The 10,977-nt window shown below is 42.5% G+C and overlaps 1 pseudogene; it reads left to right on the top strand.

Moving 5' to 3' along the window:
* Positions 1 to 8,757: 8,757 nt before the first annotated feature.
* LOC101570850 overlaps positions 8,758 to 10,977 on the top strand; it is a 7,730-nt pseudogene continuing 5,510 nt past the window's right edge.

Genomic DNA, 10,977 nt, shown 5'->3' with positions numbered 1-10,977 from the left:
AGAATATATGGATGCACACCTCAAACAAGATATGAGAGAGCAAAGAAATCCATAGGCAACTACGATGCTATTGACCTTCCTGAGAGAATCAAACTAAGAAAGCACAGGACTCACAAATGACTCCATGCTAGCCCAGATCTTCTCCCTTATGTGACCTGGCTGTGTGTTCACTCAACCTAAGTTTATACTGCAAGAGTAAGGGGTTTTTTTGGTTGTTTTTTTTTTTTTTTTTTTTTTTTTTGGAACCAGGGATTGATCTCAGACCCTTGCACTTGCTGGGGAAGCACTTATTTCACTGAGCCATCTCCCCAGCCCCTGTAAGAGTAACTTTTTAATAAAAACATGATCTGTGACTTAAGCTGGAACCAGTGGAGTATGGATTTCTTAACTAAATACCAAATAAAACTATTCCCTTGTATTTATAGAAGAAACTGAGGCACAAAAAAGGAAATTGCACTTTTTAAAAGAAAACCACTACTTGCTAAAGCTTATTGGCCAAGTTTAAGAATCATGGTCCTCATCTGTTGGTCACTGACAAGGGACTAGAAGTAATGTGGCAAACAACAACAGCCTCTGATTACGCTATTTGGATTTCCCAAATTTTTTAACTTAGAGAGAAAATGGGGGAAGCAAAATGTTATTTTCCATAGTTCCAGATGTAATAAGATTTTGGAGCTCTCAATCCTCTTACAATGAAATTTTCCATTGTAGCGCCATGGAACCAAAAAGTCTCCTCAGCACCTACAGCTAAAAAAAGAATCAAGGATGGTGAGTGGGATGCTAGGAGACAAAGGCAGAAGCAGACTGAGAAATGCTGCCAGAGACACTAGAGACCAAGCAATCCCCTGTCACCCAGTGACCAGATGTGGAGATTTAAAGAAAGCACTGAGCAGGCTGCAAGTTTCAGATTGATTACAACTTCACCAACAAACTTAAGTGCTTCTCTCAGGGAAATAGAGAAGGTGAAGCAGAAGAAGCAGAGATCAGGCCACGTGATCTTGGGCAAGGAGGGGATAGCATCAAAATCGCAGGCTGGTGCCCACACAGGTAGGGTCATAGTTATTCATTCAGTGACCCCCAGACCTACCAGGGCAAAGCTAAAATCACAAGAGGGGAGATCTGCTGGGAAATTCCAAACCACAAAACCTGATGCACAAAAAGTACTCAACAGGTAGATTTCTTTTAGTCAGTTCTCAAAGATTCTGAGGATAGGAAAAAAGCCCTCCACGCCCAACCAAACCTCTCTAAGGTGACTACAACTAGAAAGGGAAGTTCAGGGCTTCAGCATATTCTTTACTTCACAAAAGTCTCATGGAAACCTTTCTTCTCTTCTTTGCTCTCCCCTCCCTTCCCTTCCTTTTCTATCCCTTCCATTCCCCTCCTCTCCCCTTCTTTCCCATCCCTTCTGTTTTGTATCAGTGTTTTACTAGAGAAACAGATATATCGCAAGATGTGCAAATGTATAAGAAATAACAAGATGGCCTTACAATGGTCAGCCAAAGAGCCCAGTGAGGAAGCATGCAGGGGGCATTTTCACACTGGAAACTGAAGGATTCAGTCCAACATCTGGAGCTCGCTGCAGTGTCTGATGCAGGTCTGCATCAGGAGGCTGAAGGGTCTGGGATGGAAGGCTGAAAAGTCTATGATACAAAACTGAAGAATCTGAGGCAGAAGCTGAAGAATCTGTGCTGGAAGTCAAGCTGAAGGTGGAGACTGGAACTCCTCAGAAGAACAGACGCGAATCTGTCCTTTCTCATTTTCGCTCTATACCACCCAGGTGATCCACAGCCCTAGGGTGGCTCCCTTACACCCAGGGTGTGGAATCCTGAGCCATCTTGGTTAAGATTCTAAACTTCTCAAGTTAGCACAATCAACCATTACACCTTTCCTTCTCTTATCTCCCTCTTCCTCTTTTCCCCTTCCCCCCATGTTACATTCATTGCAGATGAAAAGGCAACACAACTTGAACAGGTACAGAAGAAACGATGCTAACAGACCTACATTGAAGAAATTATGGTAACTGCCAATTGATTTACCAGTAGTAATCAATGAACCTACCCAAGATTTTAGATTAATAATGAAAACCAAAAGCAACTAAGTAGGAAACAAGCAAAGAAGCACCTTCAGTGATACTATAATACAGCTAGAGTCCTGGGTCAGGGCTCCAATTATCTCATTCTTAGTGAGGGTGGTCCTTTTAACAAGACCTCTAGTGCAACTATCTGAGAACACACAAGACAAGAAGAGGGCAGGCTTCACTATTCAAGACACCATTTTGGAGTCGATCAGAGCAATAAGCAATCAAGGTCAAGAGCAGAAAAAAAAGACCAGTGGAGCAACTTCCAAGTTGCCAGTTCTTTGATATATACCAATCGCCAGTATATAGCAAGTACTCAGTGAGCACCTCTGTGTGCTTGAGACAACTGAGACCAGCCTAAATAGGGAGCACTTTGCAATGGGGAGAGTTTCTCTCTAGCTTTCCATTCCAGTCCCCAAAACAACCCGCCACTATCCAACAGTCATACCAGTCATGCCAGGATTGAACTATCTCCATTCAGACTATCCGCTGCTCCTATCTCATCCTGAAAAAAAGCAATTCCTCAACAGTGACATCTTTCAGGAACTGCACAGATAGCTCAGCAGATTGAAGCACCTGCTTAGACAGATGCAGGGGCCAGGGGTTCGATCCCCAGCCTGCTGTGCCAGCCACAGCCCCAGCCCTGGGGCACAATGAGATGGTGATTGAGACTGGGTATGGTGGCAAGCACCTCTAATCCCAGTGCTTGGGAGGCTGAAAAACAGGAAGAGTCACTACAAGTCCAATCTGTGTAGTGGAACCCTGTAGACCCTGTACTAAATACATTTTTTAAATGAGCATCTAAATTAGACATTTCTCAGATTAATAAGTAGAAACAGCAATTAAGTATATGAAAAAATGTTCAACATCATTGGTCATTTGAGAAATGCAAATTAGAGGCTGGAGAGCTATCTCAACAATCTAAGCACCTGCGTACCAAGCACAAGGACCCAGGTTTGATCCCTGGTACCACGTACCTGCTGGCCACTGACACTGGACATGGTGATACAAACCCATAATTCCCATGCTGGGGAGGCTGAGGCCAAGTCTGAGCTACATAGTGAGACTCTGAACCAAATAAATAAATAAATGATAAAAAATGACATCTATTTATAAGAACCATACCCGCCATCTCCAACCTCACTGCTAAGAGACCTACCTACTTTATGGAAAGAATAGAACAATACCAAAAAAATCAGGAAAAAAGCATTTGTGAAGCCCATAGTTCCCAATTCTGAGCACACAAGGGAGGTATATCAGCAAGAGTCTCCAGTAAACCTCCTCGAATATTCAGGTAATCCAGGAGTAGGAACAACTATCCTGGCCTTGAGAACCAGATTTAGATCATGAGTGTAGAATCCCAGAGAGCTATGACCTCCTCTGTATAATCATAAAGGATGCACACAAGTCCAAGATGAGGAACTCCACAAATGGGCTAGGCCGATGTGGGGCTTGTTTATTAGCTTTGTATCATGAGAAGATAAAAATGTAGTTAGCGAACAGAAAGAGGAATAGGTAGGACTACAGAGGCAAAGTGCTTACTCAAAAAAAAAAAATCACTTTCTTCCCACATGCACACTTCTGTGCTCATCATCTTTGGTATATACCAATCACCAATATACAGAAGATTTCTGAATCAATAGAATCCACTCCAAGTTTGGCTCTGATTTCTGTTTCCTGCAAGATAATAGAAACAATACTCTAAGAAAGCAGAGCCACACTGAGGGACAGGGGCCCTAATGCAGAGAATATTAAGCAGCACAGAATCATTAAAAAACAATTAAAATTGGGGCCTCAGAAACTATAGAGCCTGGAAAAATATCTAATCAATGGGGCTGGAGAGATAGCTCGGTGGTGGCAAACACAAGGGTACCGGGTCAATTCCCAGTACCACATGCCCTAACCCCGGCCCCAGGCACCCCGTGCCACCCCGAAACCGTATGAGGTGGTGCCACCTGTAATCCCAGGGCTGGGGAGGCTGAGAAAGGAGCACCACTGTGAGTCTGAACTGCATAGCCAGACCCTGTATCAAATAAATACATAAATAAAATTTAAAGCTAAAAAGTAAAGAAATCTAATCAATAGCGCTGAAAAGAATTTGAAGACCCAAAACAAATCTTTCTAATGTCTCTTTTTACACGGTCCCACTCCATAGAGCTGGCACATATAAAACTGGGTTAATGTAACATCTCAGGCAGCCCCCAAAGAGGAAAAGAAGTCCAAGTTTTCTGACAACCGATCAAATAGCTATGCCTCTCGGGACCCGATCTTATGAATAACTGTGCTTCTCCTTAATCACAGATCTAATATAATGATCACACTTCTCTCTTTTAAATTGGATGACTTACTACTTAAAGCTAAAGATATAGATCCCCTCTGGAAACTATAGAAGGAGGTAACGATACTCATTCTGTGGCAGCAAGTTGCTTTTGTTCTCCCTTTGGCACTGTTGGTTTATCTATTTTTTATTATTATTTCACTTATCTCTTTCTATTGCAGCATCTTATCTGTGTGTGACACTTCAAATCTTTTTTGGAAAAAAGGCAACAGCTTTTTTCATTCCCTTTTTTGGTTATGCGGCTCACCGGGTTTCCTTGGGCCAGTCCGTATACTTGCATAACATACTTTGACAATTTTCACTCCCGTGACCCCCTTGCCCAAACCCCTACCCCTAGCTTCGGGGAAGGGAGGTCCAGTGTATATAGTGAATTATTCTGGTATTCCTTGGCAATGACTTTTTTTTAATGTATTTGGTTATTACAGGGTCTTACTACCCAGCTCGGATTCATAGTACTATTCCTATTTTCAGCCTCCCCAGAGCTGGGATTACAGGCATGTGCCACTCTGACCGGAGTCTGTGGCCAGCTCAGCCCACGCTGGGAGCAGGGCTGGTGTGTCATGTGGTACCAGGGATTGAACCACAGTCCCTGCACTTGCCTAAGCTTGCCTAAACAGGCACTTTAGTCCACTGAGCTATCTCACTGGTCCTGGCAATGACTTTTTAAAAGAAATTGTGAAGTCCAATAAGTACTCTGAAGACACCTGAGAAGTGGAAAGAAAATACACCATCACTAGCTTTGTTCCTGTGATGCAGGCCTGTGCCTTGCTTGGTACAGGAGCCCCCTCCTATTGGCCAGCAGGGGCAGAGGTAACATTGCATGTTCCTCTGACTGGATGGATCACTGACTTTTGCTCCTCTTCACTTTCTGATCCCTCCATGATGACAAATGTAAATGGCTTCAAGTTTAAGAAAGAAAAAGGAACCTATGCCTTGACTTAAAGAAAGAGGCCTGAGAACAAAGAATGGAGAAGCCTTAAGAGACGTGGCTGGATTGACCCAGGAAGAGTGTTCAGGGTGAGATGAGAGCTGGGGGCAGATCTGTGAGCATCAAGAAAGAGCCAAGCAGGAGCAGCGACCTGAGAGAGGGCCGGGGTGTAAGGTGGGCCAAAGTAGCCAGCGTTCCAGAAAATTTTAATATTCTAGCTTCTTAGTTATCAATTGTGAAACCAATTCATGCTCATATTTGAATTCCCACCAGCACTCACGCTAATAAATAAATGCAATCCCATTTGCCCCTTATCCTCCGTCATCTGGACTCCTGTGGTGCACGCTCTCCATGACATTTTCTCTTAGAATATAATTAGAAAAGGTTTGCAGAGCTCATAAAATGAAAAATAAAACTCGTTCCTCCAGAGACACATTCTCCCAGGGAAAAACCATCTTAATAAAGCCTAAAAGAAACCCCTCATTATTACTTATTTGTGACTATGAGGCTGGACAGATACAAGAACAGCAAAACTGAGGGCCATGGGCAGAGTTTAAGAAAGACATAGTCATTTCCCCAACCTCTTAAAAGTAAGCCTCTCACAAGGGTTGTAAACTGAGGTTTGCTCCGTGGCTTGTTAATGCTTACATGTCCTTAGTTTCCCTCCCAACAGCTGATTGCAAGTGCAGCAGTTTTTGTAGAACTAAAAAAATCATCTTCAAAAAAAAGAACACTAAATAAATATCTCATCCAAATATGAGCAAGACAGGAAGACAAGCAAAACAGTGTAGGAATCGTTTCTGTTCTTATTGGATTTACTCATACAATATTTGCAATCATTGTAGTTTGGTGCATTGCCAATCAGAAAAGTGAAACACAACTATGGAAGGAGTGGTGGCAAAAGAGGATAGCAACTGCCTTGGTGAATCTGGGAGACTGGAATGAATGAGAGGAGTGTTTCAGCTGCGATTTATAGAATGTGGTTTAAAGGACTAGGGGAAAGAGGCAACCAAAGATCTTCCTTTTCTGAAGCCAATAAATTATTTATGTATGTATTCAGAAAATGCTCAGAACATTAAAGTGTTCTTCATGGAAAATTCTCTCTTGATGGAAGAGAATTTCCCTCTTGGAATACAAGAAGTGAATTTCATTCAACGCTAAAACCTCATTCCTAAAGGAATGAGGGCATTAAATCTTATAGAAGCTTTGGTGAACTTAAGAATGAATTTTGATAATTTTTCCCTCATTTCTTCCTATAGTAATTGACAAATTTAGGTGGCCAGTAAAGCTCTTCCATTTGGAAGAAGACTAATTCTCCAAAAAGTCAACAACACACCAGCCACAAGGACAAGTGGATGCATGCATAAAGACACTTTCTAGAAGTCATTCTTGCCTCTTCCCACAGAACTTTGCCAACAGCCAGTGTCACAGAAAAATGATGCTGTGAAACAAGCTGAGTGACTGGCCAGAGGCACATGGTCTCATGTGTGTCTCTCCCACTGGGCCAGAGGGCAATGACAGATGAAGTGGATCAAAAGAAAAACAAGATCAAGACAGAAGAAAGACCACAAGAATAGAGGGCAAGTGACGCAGAATGATCATCTTCAATGTGAGCTATCTTTGTATGTGGCTCCTCCAAAGAGTTCATACTATGGAACTGACTTTCTCTGAGGATGGAGACTTGACTTTCTAGTCATCCGGTGCAGTTGTGACAAACCAAGAACCTCCCCCACATGGACAGGTCAAACCAACCATACTGGCATTGCATGCTCCTATATAGATGGTCTCAAACAAAAGAAAATGAAAACATCTGAAGCCCAGACTTTGGTGTCTGACTGCCATGTCCAGGACTCTATCACTGTACAGAGAGATGAGAATGATGCCAGAGTTAAGATTAAGTGGCCAAGGCTCCAGCAACAAGGGACTGCACTAGAGATATCCCCTGAGCCCTAGCCATCCAGGCATCCACTCATTGGTGAAAGGCACTCACTTGGTTCTAGTCCAGGGATGCTCTTACCACATGGTTTATGGTTTATCCTCAGATGATTTGTGATATATATATATATATATATATATATATATATATATATATATATATATCAGTCTGAAGAAAAGACATGTCAAAAGCAAGCTCATCTGGATCACTCCTCATACCCCTGAGAGAGAAAATAGGATGTGGTTGCTAGCTAAGAGAAAGGTGGCCCATAATAAGAAGCCCTGAGGTTGCATCTTTTCAGTAATGTCCTCTGACCTGAGAGATGAAGCCCAGCAGGTCTAAGAAGACTTAGATATAATCTTTGTATTTTGTATAAAGATATTAGGATTAACCTCCCCTAGGTAGGCCTCTGACTGATAATGAAATAATGCACCATAAATCTAAGCATTCTAATATATACCAAGACTATGTCCCTATATGCTCAAAATCAAGGCAATAATTATTCCAGCAGCTGAATTTTTGGCAGAAATCCTAATAGCAGGAAGGACTTCCTCATATCTACCTGCTTCTCCTCTTACAGAATCCATGTCAACTTTTTACATATAAAGAAAAGCAACTTTTTGTAATATTGCAGTCAGTCTTTAGTCAGTGCCCCTGAGTCTTAAAAGGGAAATAATTTTTAAATATAATCAACAGCTCCCTGAGCTCTGAAACTAGCTAAGAAACTACACTGTACACTTTTTGAGGAAATCTATAGATTGTGGACTATCTGTATTTATGTAACTTTATGGCTTCGTCATTAACACGATCTGTGGGGAACTAGCTCTTTCTTCCAAACTGGCTGTTTCCATGAACTCACACATAGTGGCTGGTGGCTTCCAAATGCAAGAGAAATCTGAGATGCCAAGCCTAGAACAGTGGACCAGCTCACTAAGACAAAAAGGAAGTGGGTCTAAGTGTCAGAGAGGCACTGACTACAGATAGTCATCAGGGAGAGTGAAGATATGTCCCTCATTCCAGCTCTGAGGGATTCATCCTGTTCATGAGCAGCAGCAGAAAGCAGGAGTGATTTCATCCCCAACCACCAAGAACAGAAGACCTAAGAACATTCAGAGAAGAAGGAAGAAAAGGAAGCAGAGGAAATAGGAGGAAAGAAGCAGAAAGATGAGGATAATATTGAGGAGAAAAAAAAAACAGTAGAGCACTCAAGAAGGCAACTTGAGAATGTTCAGGATAACTGGTAGCTAGACCAGGTAACACTCAGGGGGAAAATGGTGCTGGCGGCAAGACTGCAGGCAGAAAGACAGGAGAGGAACATCTCTACACTGTTATGTGGTTTAGCACCCAGGATGGAGTCTCCTCTTCAACTCAAACTTCTTTTTACTGAGGTTGCAGTCCATTGTCCAGTTGGATTCAACACAGGGATTCTCTGTGGAACACTTAGTTAGAGGCGGTTTCTAGATTGCAAAACAGTCAACATGACTCTGGAGATCTTCTGTGGAAGTACAAATTATGGTAAGTGTTCTGCAGACCATTAGCTAAAACATAAATCTCCAGATTTGTCCAAAGTGTGGGTTTACTTACCAAACAAGATAGAAGCACCATAAGGAGGAGGAAGAAAACAAACAGAACACTCTCCAACAGCTTCCTCCTGGGAGAAGGACATGTCAAACCGCCTGAAGCTGATCAGAACCACCTGACAATTCCAGAATTGTATCGCTGAGTCCTTAGCTAACAAGAATAAAAGGAGAGACCAAAAGACCTCTTCAAGATCCTGGAAGGATTCTTGATGATCACAAGATTCAGGGATTTTCTTCATATAATGAGGACATTTTACTAGGATAGAAAACCAAGTGATAGAGTGAATGAATGATAATAATGTCTTTCCCAAACTCAAGACCTGGTATAGAAAAAAAGAAGTGAACAGCTTCAAAGGAATTAAGGAGAAGAGAAAGAAGAAAGTACCCTACCTCAGTAAGGAGTAGTCTATCCTGGAAGACCCCTTCTCATCAGGCTTTCAAGACTACAGTTATCATCCCAGGTGGCCCATGTAGCCAAAAAGGCCTCCTGGCAATAAGGAGCCATAGGAGAAGGAATAATCGTAATTCCACTGTTTTTAGGCAACACTTCTAAGCGTGCACCTTCAAAAATTTATCTATCAAGTAAAAAACCATTATTCCATGGATACTGCCAGAATACAAACTTCCATTCCACTATAGAGATTGATTTTCCAGATGTGCTAGCTATTAAAGGGTGAGACAGAACATGAATGAGCAATTTCACTCCTCGGGATGGATCTGGGAAACACAAATTTCTCTGGCCCTTTCTCCTCCTGGTACTAAAAGTAAGCGTGCCAATTGCACCACCTAAGTGGAAAGAGTGGAAAGCCTTGTGTAATTGTGGCCCATGTGACAGTCTGCCCCCTACTGACAGATAAACTGACAAGAGGGAATAAGTAGAAGCTGCTCTCTGTGCATGACAGACCGACACAGAGCACAGGGGAGAGCCAGAGATTCAATGTTGAACACAAAGTCTGAGTGCAGACCCTGACGTATGCCCACAACTGGCTTAGAGGACTGAGCCTTTACCCACTTTAGACTTTTTTTTCATTTTTGGCCATCAAGATTGCTATCGTGTCGTCTTCCTGATGAAGTACTTCATTCTGCCCCTCCTAGGTGAGATTACAGTCACACATACAGTCAGAAATGCTAGGGCCAGGAAGATGGTTCAATAGAATAAGCGCTTCCCTGGAAAATGCAAGAGCCTGAGTTCAATCTCCGGTTCCACAAAAAAACAGAAAAGAAAAGAAAAAAAGAAATGCTAGAGCCAAATCCTGTTCTCCTCTGTACTTGTTTATAAGGAACACATTCCCCCTAAGAATATTGGGTGACACAACAACTGGAAGAGGTCCAGAAAGACCAGCTAACAAGAAAAACACCTGCCTACCCTGACCCAGAGATTCTGGGTTTTGTAGCAGCCAATCCCCTGTTTTATTTTCCTGTGGCTGTCTATCTGTAATGGTGCTCCATCCATATTTTTCTTTGGTCCTGAAACTCCGATGGTGGAAAGGCATTTTATCTTACAATCAGAGGAAGTTTCAGGGAAGCAACTCTGAGTTCCATGTTTGAAGAGGAAATTTTTCAGGAGCTGGGGCTGTTCTAAAACAGTTTTTGAACAGCCACAGAAACGAGGGCCATGCAAAAGGACTTGGAAGGTTTGGGTAGTCACCACTACAGACATCAAGAAAAAGATATTTTACCTGAGGCCCATTGACTCCTGGCTCCAAGATCTAAGCCTCTATGCAGTGTGGACCATGTCTCACTCATCATCCCTGTTGGACTTCTTCAAGCATTCTTAATTGATCTGTTCATGATTGCATGCACCATGGACAGGCCGCAGAAAGCTCCACAGTGCCAGGACATTTGCAACTGAAAGGTCTCAGTCTGTGCACAGAAGCAGCTTTAAGTTCTAGTTTGGGCAGCCCTAGTAGGAAATATGTTTTGCCCACAAGTTCAAAGTCTGAGCCTTAGAGCTAAAAAAGAAGGCAAATCTGCTGTAGAGCAAAATAACAATTGGGAAGAACAGAAGCAGAAAGTAGAGATAAGGAGGCTGCGATGCTAGGGTGCAGCTTAGTCTATGGAAAAAGTTCCTGACTCACTAATGTCCGTAGTTCCTCGGGTCTCTAATGAGTGTCATTT

This window comes from Octodon degus, unplaced genomic scaffold (assembly GCF_000260255.1).
Source record: "Octodon degus isolate 3935 unplaced genomic scaffold, OctDeg1.0 scaffold00099, whole genome shotgun sequence".
Classification (NCBI taxonomy): Eukaryota; Metazoa; Chordata; class Mammalia; order Rodentia; family Octodontidae; genus Octodon; species Octodon degus.
Note: the sequence above shows the minus strand (reverse complement) of the source record. Positions and strands in the feature narration are given on the sequence as shown.